At 40.8% G+C, this 9,694-nt stretch overlaps 1 non-coding gene across 1 annotated transcript; it reads left to right on the top strand.

The window, feature by feature from the left end:
* The first annotated feature begins 7,595 nt into the window (after positions 1 to 7,595).
* On the top strand, positions 7,596 to 7,703 carry LOC130942453 (small nucleolar RNA R71). Its single transcript, XR_009071023.1, has one exon. It is a non-coding gene; the product is annotated as a small nucleolar RNA R71 (small nucleolar RNA).
* Positions 7,704 to 9,694: the final 1,991 nt, after the last annotated feature.

Genomic DNA, 9,694 nt, shown 5'->3' with positions numbered 1-9,694 from the left:
ACGCCTGAAGAGGCTCAAGAACTCATTGACATGGTTGCAAACAACCAATTCATGTACACTTCTGAGAGGAATTCCGTGAACAATGGGATACCTCAGAAGAAAGGAGTTCTTGAAATTGATGCTCTGAATGCCATATTGGCTCAGAACAAAGTGTTGACTCAACAGGTCAACATGATCTCTCAAAATCTGAATGGATGGCAACATGCATCCAACAGTACTAGAGAGGCAGCTTCTGAAGAAGCTTATGATCCTGAGAACCCTGCCATGGCAGAGGTTAATTACATGGGTGAACCTTATGGAAATACCTATAACTCATCATGGAGAAATCATCCAAATTTCTCATGGAAGGATCAACAAAAGCCTCAACAAGGCTTTAACAATGGTGGACGCAATAGACTGAGCAATAGCAAGCCATATCCATCATCTTCTCAGCAACAGACAGAGAATTCTAAACAAAACACCTCTAATTTAGCCAATGTAGTCTCTGATCTGTCAAAGGCCACTTTCAGTTTCATGAGTGAAACAAGATCCTCCATTAGAAATCTGGAGGCACAAGTGGGCCAGCTGAGTAAGAAAGTCATTGAAACTCCTCCCAGTATTCTCCCAAGCAATACAGAAGAAAATCCAAAAGGAGAGTGCAAGGCCATTGATATAATCAATGTGGCCGAATGCACAAGGGAGGAGGAGGACGAAAATCCTAGTGAGGAAGACCTCCTGGGACGTCCCTCAAGCAAGAAGGAATTTCCTATTAAGGATCCAAAGAAAGCTGAGGCTCATATAGAGACCATAGAGATTCCATTAAATCTCCTTCTGCCATTCATGAGCTCTGAAGACTATTCTTCCTCTGAAGAGGATGAAGATGTGACTGGAGAGCAAATTGCTCAATACTTAGGAGCTATCATGAAACTGAATGCCAAGTTGTTTGGTAATGAGACTTGGGAAAGTGAACCTCCCTTGCTCATTAGTGAACTAGATACTTGGATTCAGAAAACTCTACCTCAAAAGAAACAAGATCCTGGCAAGTTCCTAATACCTTGTACCATAGGCACCATGATCTTTGAAAAAGCTCTGTGTGATCTGGGGTCAGGGATAAATCTTATGCCACTCTCTGTAATGGAGAAGCTGGGGATCATTGAGGTACAACCTGCCTTGTTCTCATTACAACTGGCAGACAAGTCATTGAGACAAGCCTATGGAATAGTAGAGGACGTGTTAGTAAAGGTTTAAGGCCTTTACATCCCTGCTGATTTCATAATCTTAGACACTAGGAAGGAAGAGGATGATTGCATCATCTTTGGAAGACCTTTCCTAGCCACATCAGGAGCTGTGATAGATGTCAACAGAGGTGAATTAGTCCTTCAATTGAATGGGGACTACCTTGTGTTTAAGGCACATGGCCATCTGGTGCGCGAAATTGTGAACAATACTTTTTCACAACTCAAATAATCCCCGGTAATGGCTCCAAGAACTTGGTGGCTCAATACCATGGCATTACACAACTTCGCACAACTAACCAGCAAGTGCACTGGGTCGTCCAAGTAATAAACCTTACGTGAGTAAGGGTCGATCCCACGGAGATTGTTAGTATTGAAGCAAGCTATGGTCATCTTGTAAATCTTAGTCAGGCAAACTCAAATATATATGATGATGAACGAAAATAACATAGAAAATAAGGATAGTGATACTTATGTATATCATTGGTGTAAGAGCTTCAGACAAGTGTATGAAGATGCCTTCCCTTCCGTCTCTCTGCTTTCCTAATGCCTTCATCCAATCCTTTCTTACTCCTTTCCATGGCAAGCTCGTGTAAGGTTTCACTATTGTCAGCAGCTACCTCCCATCCGCGCAGTGAAAGCTAATGCACACACTCTGTCACAGTGCTGCCAATCACCGGTTTGGTTCCCTCCCCTACCGGAATAGAATAACTCTTTTGCGTCTGTCACTAACGCCCAGTAGGTTACAGGTTTGAAGCACGTCACAGTCATTCAATCATTGAATCCTACTCAGAATACCACAGACAAGGTTTAGACCTTCCGGATTCTCTTGAATGCCGCCATCAGGTCCTGCCTATACCACGAAGATTCCGAAGAATCCAAGAGATATTCACTAAGCCTCAGATGCTTGTAGAACAAGAATGGTTGTCAGTCACCTTGTTCATGGGTGAGAATGGTGATGGGCGTCAATCATCACCTTCATCATGTTGAAGAACAAGTGATATCTTGGATAAAGAACAAGCGGAATTGAATGGAAGAACAATAGTAATTGCATTAATACTCGAGGTACAGCAGAGCTCCACACCTTAATCTATGGTGTGTAGAAACTCCACCGTTGAAAATACATAAGCATAAGGTCTAGGCATGGCCGAATGGCCAGCCTCCCAATGATCTAAGATAGCATAAAACAAAGATAGCTACCAAGATGTCTCTAATACAATAGTAAAAGGTCCTACTTATAGAAAACTAGTACATAGATGAGTAAATGACATAAAAATCCACTTCCGGGCCCACTTGGTGTGTGCTTGGGCTGAGCAATGAAGAAATTTCGTGTAGAGACTCTCCTTGGAGTTAAACGCCAGCTTTAGTGCCAGTTTGGGCGTTTAACTCCCAATTAGGTGCCAGTTCCGGCGTTTAACGCTGGAATTTCTTGAGGTGACTTTGAACGCCGGTTTGGGCCATCAAATCTTGGGCAAAGTATGGACTATTATATATTGCTGGAAAGCCCAGGATGTCTACTTTCCAACGCCGTTGAGAGCGCGCCAATTGGGCTTCTGTAGCTCCAGAAAATCCACTTCGAGTGCAGGGAGGTCAGAATCCAACAGCATCTGCAGTCCTTTTGAGTCTCTGGATCAGATTTTTGCTCAGGTCCCTCAATTTCAGCCAGAAAATACCTGAAATCACAGAAAAACACACAAACTCATAGTAAAGTCCAGAAAAGTGAATTTTAACTAAAAACTAATAAAAATATACTAAAAACTAACTAGATCATATCAAAAACATACTAAAAACAATGCCAAAAAGTATACAAATCATCCGCTCATCACAACACCAAACTTAAATTGTTGCTTGTCCCCAAGCAACTTAAGATCAAATAAGATAAAAAAGAAGAGAATATGCAATGAACTCCAAAAACATCTATGAAGATCAGTATTAATTAGATGAGCGGGGCTTTTACTTTTTTGTCTCTGAATAGTTTTGGCATCTCACTCTATCCCTTGTAATTCAGAATGATTGACTGCTTTAGGAACTCAGAATCCAGATAGTGTTAATGATTCTCCTAGTAAAGTATGATGATTCTTGAACATAGCTATTTCTTGAGTCTTGGCCGTGGCCCAAAGCACTCTGTCTTTCCAGTATTACCACCGGATACATACATGCCACAGACACATAATTGGGTGAACCTTTTCAGATTGTGACTTAGCTTTGCTAAAGTCCCCAATTAGAGGTGTCCAGGGTTCTTAAGCACACTCTTATTTGCCTTGGATCACAACTCTTATTATTATTATTTTTTTTTCGTTTTCTTTTTTTTTTTCGGTTTTTTTTTTTTTGAATAGCAATGCTTTTTCTTGCTTCAAGAATCATTTTATTGATTTTTCAGATCCTCAATAACATGTCTCCTTTTTCATCATTCTTTCAAGAGCCAACCTTCATGAACCACAAATTCAAGATACATATGCACTGTTTAAGCATACATTCAGAGAACAAAAATATTGCCACCACATCAAAATAATTAAACTATTATAAAATTCAAAATTCATGCAATTCTTCCTTTTTCAATTAAGCACATTTTTATTCAAGAAAGGTGATGGATTCATAGGACATTCATAACTTTAAGGCATAGACACTAAGACACTAATGATCATAAGACACAAGCATGGATAACATAAAGCACCAAAATTCGAAAAACAAAGGAATAAAGAACAAGGAAATCAAGGAATGGGTCCACCTCAGTGATGGCGGCTCTTCCTTGCTTTTGAAGGTCCTATGGAGTGCTTGAGCTCCTCAATGTCTCTTCCTTGCCTTTGTTGCTCCTCTCTCATGATTCTTTGTTCTTCTCTAATTTCATGGAGGAGAATGGAGTGTTCTTGGTGCTCCACCCTTAGTTGTCCCATATTGGAACTCAACTCTCCTAGGGAGGTGTTTATTTGCCCCCAATAGTCTTGTGGAGGAAAATTCATCCCTTGAGGAATTTCAGGGATCTCATGATGAGTGGAATCTCTTGTGTACTCCATCCTTTTCTTAGTGATGGGCTTGTCCTCATCAATGGTGATGTCTCCCTCTATGTCAACTCCCACTGAATAACAGAGGTGACAAATGAGGTGAGGAAAGGCTAACCTTGCCAAGGTAGAGGTCTTGTCCGCCACCCTATAGAGTTCTTGGGCTATAACCTCATGAACCTCTATTTCTTCTCCAATCATGATGCTATGGATCATGATAGCCCGGTCTATGGTAACTTCGGACCGGTTGCTAGTGGGAATGATTGAGCGTTGTATGAACTCTAACCATCCTCTAGCCACGGGTTTGAGGTCATGCCTTCTCAATTGGACCGGCTTTCCTCTTGAATCTTGCTTCCATTGTGCGCCCTCTTCACATATGACTGTGAGGACTTGGTCCAACCTTTGATCAAAGTTGACCCTTCTAGTGTAAGGATGCTCATCTCCTTGCATCATAGGCAAGTTGAACGCCACCCTCACACTTTCCGGACTAAAATCCAAGTATTTCCCCCGAACCATAGTAAGATAATTCTTTGGATCCGGGTTCACACTTTGGTCATGGTTCTTGGTGATCCATGCATTGGCATAGAACTCTTGAACCATCAAGATTCCGACTTGTTGAATGGGGTTGGTAAGTACTTCCCAACCTCTTCTTCGGATCTCATGGCGGATCTCCGGATATTCACCCTTTTTGAGTGAAAAGGGGACTTCGGGGATCACCTTCTTCAAGGCCACAACTTCATAGAAGTGGTCTTGATGCACCCTTGAGAGGAATCTATCCATCTCCCATGACTCGGAGGTGGAAGCCTTTGCCTTCCCTTTCCTCTTTCTAGAGGTTTCTCCGGCCTTGGATGCCATAAATGGTTATGGAAAAACGAAAAAAGCAACGCTTTCACCACACCAAACTTAAAATGTTTGCTCGTCCTCGAGCAAAAGAAGAAAGAAGAGAGTAGAAGAAGAAGAAATGAGGAAGAGGGAGATGGTGGTGTATTCGGCCAAGGAGGGGGAGAAGTGGTGTTTAGGTAGTGGGAAAATGAAGGGGTAAAGAGGGGTTTATATAGGAAAGAGGGGGATGAGGGTTTGGCCATTTGAGGGTGGGTTTGGGAGGGAAAGTGGTTTGAATTTGAAGGGTGAGGTTGGTGGGGTTTTATGAAGGATGGATGTGAGTGGTGAAGAGAAAGATGGGATTTGATAGGTGAGGGGTTTTTGGGGAAGAGGTGTTGAGGTGATTGGTGAATGGGGGAAGAGAGAGAGTGATGGTAGGGTCCTGTGGGGTCCACAGATCCTGTAGTGTCAAGGAAAAGGCATCCTTGCACCAAATGGCATCAAAATCCACGTTTTGAGCCTTTTCTGGCGTTAAACGCCGGGCTGATGCCCATTCCTGGCGTTTAACACCAGGTTTTTGCCCTTTACTGGCGTTTAACGCCAGTCTGGTGCCCCTTTCTGGCGTTAAACGCCCAGAAGGGTGCCAGACTGGGCGTTAAACGCCCAACTGCTAGGCTGACTGGCGTTTGAACGCCAGCAGCATCTTCCTCCGGGGTGTGCTATTTTTCTTCCTGTTTTTCATTTTGTTTTTGCTTTTTTCATTGTTTTTGTGACTTCTTATGATCATCAACCTACAAAAAAAGATAAAATAACAAAAGAAAATAATTAATTATAAAACATTGGGTTGCCTCCCAACAAGCGCTTCTTTACTGTCATTAGCTTGACAGAGGACTCTCATGGAGCCTCAGAGATGCTCAGAACCGTGTTGGAACTTCCCAACACCAAACTTAGAGTTTGATTGTGGCCTCCCAACACCAAACTTAGAGTCTGACTGTGGGGGCTCTGTTTGGCTCTGTTTTGAGAGAAGCTCTTCATGCTTCTTATCCATGATGACAGAGGGATATCCTTGGGCCTTAAACACCAAGGATTCTTCATTCACTTGAATGATCAGCTCTCCTCTATCAACATCAATCACAGCCTTTGCTGTGGCTAGGAAGGGTCTGCCAAGGATGATGGATTCATCCAAGCACTTCCCAGTCTCTAGGACTATGAAGTCAGTAGGGATGTAATGGTCCTCAATCTTCACCAAAACATTCTCTACAAGTCCATGAGCTTGTTTTCTTGAATTGTCTGCCATCTCTAATGAGATTCTTGCAGCTTGCACCTCAAGGATCCCTAATTTCTCCATTACAGAGAGGGGCATGAGGTTTACACTTGACCCTAAGTCACACAAGGCCTTCTTGAAGGTCATGGTGCCTATGGTACAAGGTATAGAAAACTTCCCAGGATCTTGCCTCTTTAGAGGCAGTTTCTGCCTAGACAAGTCATCCAGTTCTTTGGTGAGCAAAGGTGGTTCTTCCTCCCAAGTCTCATTTCCAAATAACTTGTCATTCAGTTTCATGATTGCTCCAAGGTATTTAGCAACTTGCTCTTCAGTGACATACTCATCCTCTTCAGAGGAAGAATACTCATCAGAGCTCATGAATGGCAGAAGTAAGTCCAATGGAATCACTATGGTCTCATTTTGAGCCTCAGGTTCCCATTGTTCCTCATTGAGGAACTCAGAGGAGATTGGTACACGCCCACTGAGGTCTTCCTCAGTGGCGTCCTCCTCCTCTCTTTCCTCTCCATATTCAGCCATGTCTATGGCTTTGCACTCTCCTTTTGGATTCTCTTCTGTATTACTTGGGAGAGTGCTAGGAGGGAGTTCAGTAACTTTCTTGCTCAGCTGACCCACTTGTCCTTCCAAATTTCTGATGGAGGACCTTGTTTCATTCATGAAACTTTGAGTGGTCTTTATTAGATCAGAGACCATTGTTGCTAAGTCAGAAGTATTCTGCTTAGAACTCTCTGTCTGTTGCTGAGAAGATGATGGAAAAGGCTTGCCATTGCTAAACCTGTTTCTTCCACCATTATTGTTATTGAAACCTTGTTGAGGTCTCTCTTGATTCTTCCATGAGAAATTGGGGTGATCTCTCCATGAAGAATTGTAGGTGTTTCCATAGGGTTCTCCTAGGTAATTCACCTCTTCCATTGAAGGGTTCTCAGGATCATAAGCTTCTTCCTCAGATGAAGCATCCTTAGTACTGTTTGGTGCATTTTGCATTCCAGACAGACTTTGAGAAATCAGATTGACTTGTTGAGTCAATATTTTATTCTGAGCCAAAATGGCATTCAGAGTGTCAATTTCAAGAACTCCTTTCTTCTGACTAGTCCCATTGTTCACAGGATTCCTTTCAGAAGTGTACATGAATTGGTTATTTGCAACCATTTCAATCAATTCTTGAGCTTCTGCAGGCGTCTTCTTCAGATGAAGAGATCCTCCAGCAGAGCTATCCAAAGACATCTTGGATAGTTCAGAGAGACCATCATAGAAAATACCTATGATGCTCCATTCAGAAAGCATGTCTGAAGGACATCTTCTGATTAATTGTTTGTATCTTTCCCAAGCTTCATAGAGGGATTCTCCATCCTTCTGTCTGAAGGTTTGGACTTCCACTCTAAGCTTACTCCATCTTTGTGGTGGAAAGAACTTTGCCAAGAAGGCATTGACTAGCTTTTCCCAAGAGTCCAGGCTTTCTTTAGGTTGAGAGTCCAACCATATTCTAGCTCTGTCTCTCACAGCAAAAGGGAATAGCATCAGTCTATAGACCTCAGGGTTAACCCCATTAGTCTTGACTGTGTCACAGATTTGCAAGAACTCAGCTAAAAACTGATGAGGATCTTCCATTGGAAGTCCATGAAACTTGCAATTCTGTTGCATTAGAGAAACTAATTGAGGCTTAAGCTCAAAGTTGTTTGCTCCAATGGCAGGGATAGAGATGCTTCTCCCATAGAAATCAGGAGTAGGTGCAGTAAAGTCACCAAGCACCTTCCTTGCATTGTTGGCATTGTTGTTGTTTTCGGCTGCCATTTGTTCTTCTTCCTTGAAGAATTCGGTCAGGTCCTCTAAAGAGAGTTGTGCCTTGGCTTCTCTTAGCTTTCGCTTCAAGGTTCTCTCAGGTTCAGGGTCAGCTTCAACAAGAATGCCTTTGTCTCTGCTCCTGCTCATATGAAAGAGAAGAGAACAAGAAAATATGTGGAATCCTCTATGTCACAGTATAGAGATTCCTTGAGGTGTCAGAGGAAAAGAGAAATAGAAAGAAGAAGGAGAAGAAGAATTCGAACTTTAATTAGATAAGGTTCGAATTGTGCATTCAGAAGGAGTGGTACTCCATAAATAGAAGGATGTGAGAAGGAAGGAAGAAGATTTTCGAAAATTAATTAAAATATTTTGAAAACATTTTTGAAAAACATTAATTGATTTTCGAAAACAAAAGTGTAAAAGAAATCAAGTGATTTTTGAAAAAGATTTGAAATTAGAAGTTAAAAAGATTTGATTGAAAACTTATTTTGAAAAAGATGTGGTTAAAAAGATTTAATTGAAAAGTTATGGTTTTAAAAAGATGTGATTGAGAAGATATGATTTGAAAACAATTTTAAAAGATATGATTTGAAAACAATTTGAAAAAGATTTGATTTTAAAAATTAATAACTTGCCTAACAAGAAAAGATATGATTCAAACATAAAACCTTTCTCAACAGAAAAGGCAACAATTTTGAGATGTTCAATCAAATCATTAATTGTTAGTAAGTATCTTTTAAAAAGGAAAGAAATTGATTTTGAAAACATTTGATTGAAAAGATTTGATTTGAAAAAGATTTGATTTTGAAAAACTAAAAAAAATTGATTTGAAAACAAAATCTTCCCCCTAGCACCATCCTGGCGTTAAACGCCCAGAATGGTATCCATTCTGGCGTTTAACGCCCAAAATGCACCCTTTTTGGGCGTTAAACGCCCAACCAGGTACCCTGGCTGGCGTTTAAACGCCAGTCTGCCTTCTTCACTGGGCATTTTTGAATGCTCAGCTTTTTCTGTATAATTCCTCTGCAGTATGTTCTGAATCTTCAATTCTTTGTATCATTGACTTGAAAAGACACAAATTAAAAGTATTTTTGGATTTTTAATAATCAAAATGTGACAAGAATCAAATAACAATGCATGCAAGACACTAAACTTAGCAGTTTGTGTACTACTGACACTAACAATATGAAAATGCATATGAGACACACAAAATGCTTCAAGTCAATAGAATTCAAAGATCAGAACAAAGAAATATATGCATGGATTCGAAAATTATAACAAAAACATGCATTTGACACCAAACTTAGGATGAGACACTAAACTTAAGCAAGAAACATCAAATATTTTTGGTCTTTTTATGATTTTGTAAATTTTTTTTTGTGTTTTTTTCGAAAATTAAATGGGAAAAGGTATCAAAATTCTTAATGAGAATTCCAGGAATCAGTGCAGTGCTAGTCTAAGACTCCGGTCCAGGAATTAGACATGGCTTCACAGCCAGCCAAGCTTTCAAAGAAAGCTTCGGTCCAAAACACTAGACATGACCAAAGGTCAGCCAAATCTTAGCAGATCACTGCTCCAAGAGCAAAATTGATGAG

Source organism: Arachis stenosperma, chromosome 7 (genome assembly GCF_014773155.1).
Source record: "Arachis stenosperma cultivar V10309 chromosome 7, arast.V10309.gnm1.PFL2, whole genome shotgun sequence".
NCBI classification, from domain to species: domain Eukaryota; kingdom Viridiplantae; phylum Streptophyta; class Magnoliopsida; order Fabales; family Fabaceae; genus Arachis; species Arachis stenosperma.
The sequence above is the reverse complement of the archived record's forward strand: the minus strand, read 5'-3'. Positions and strand labels throughout refer to the sequence as shown.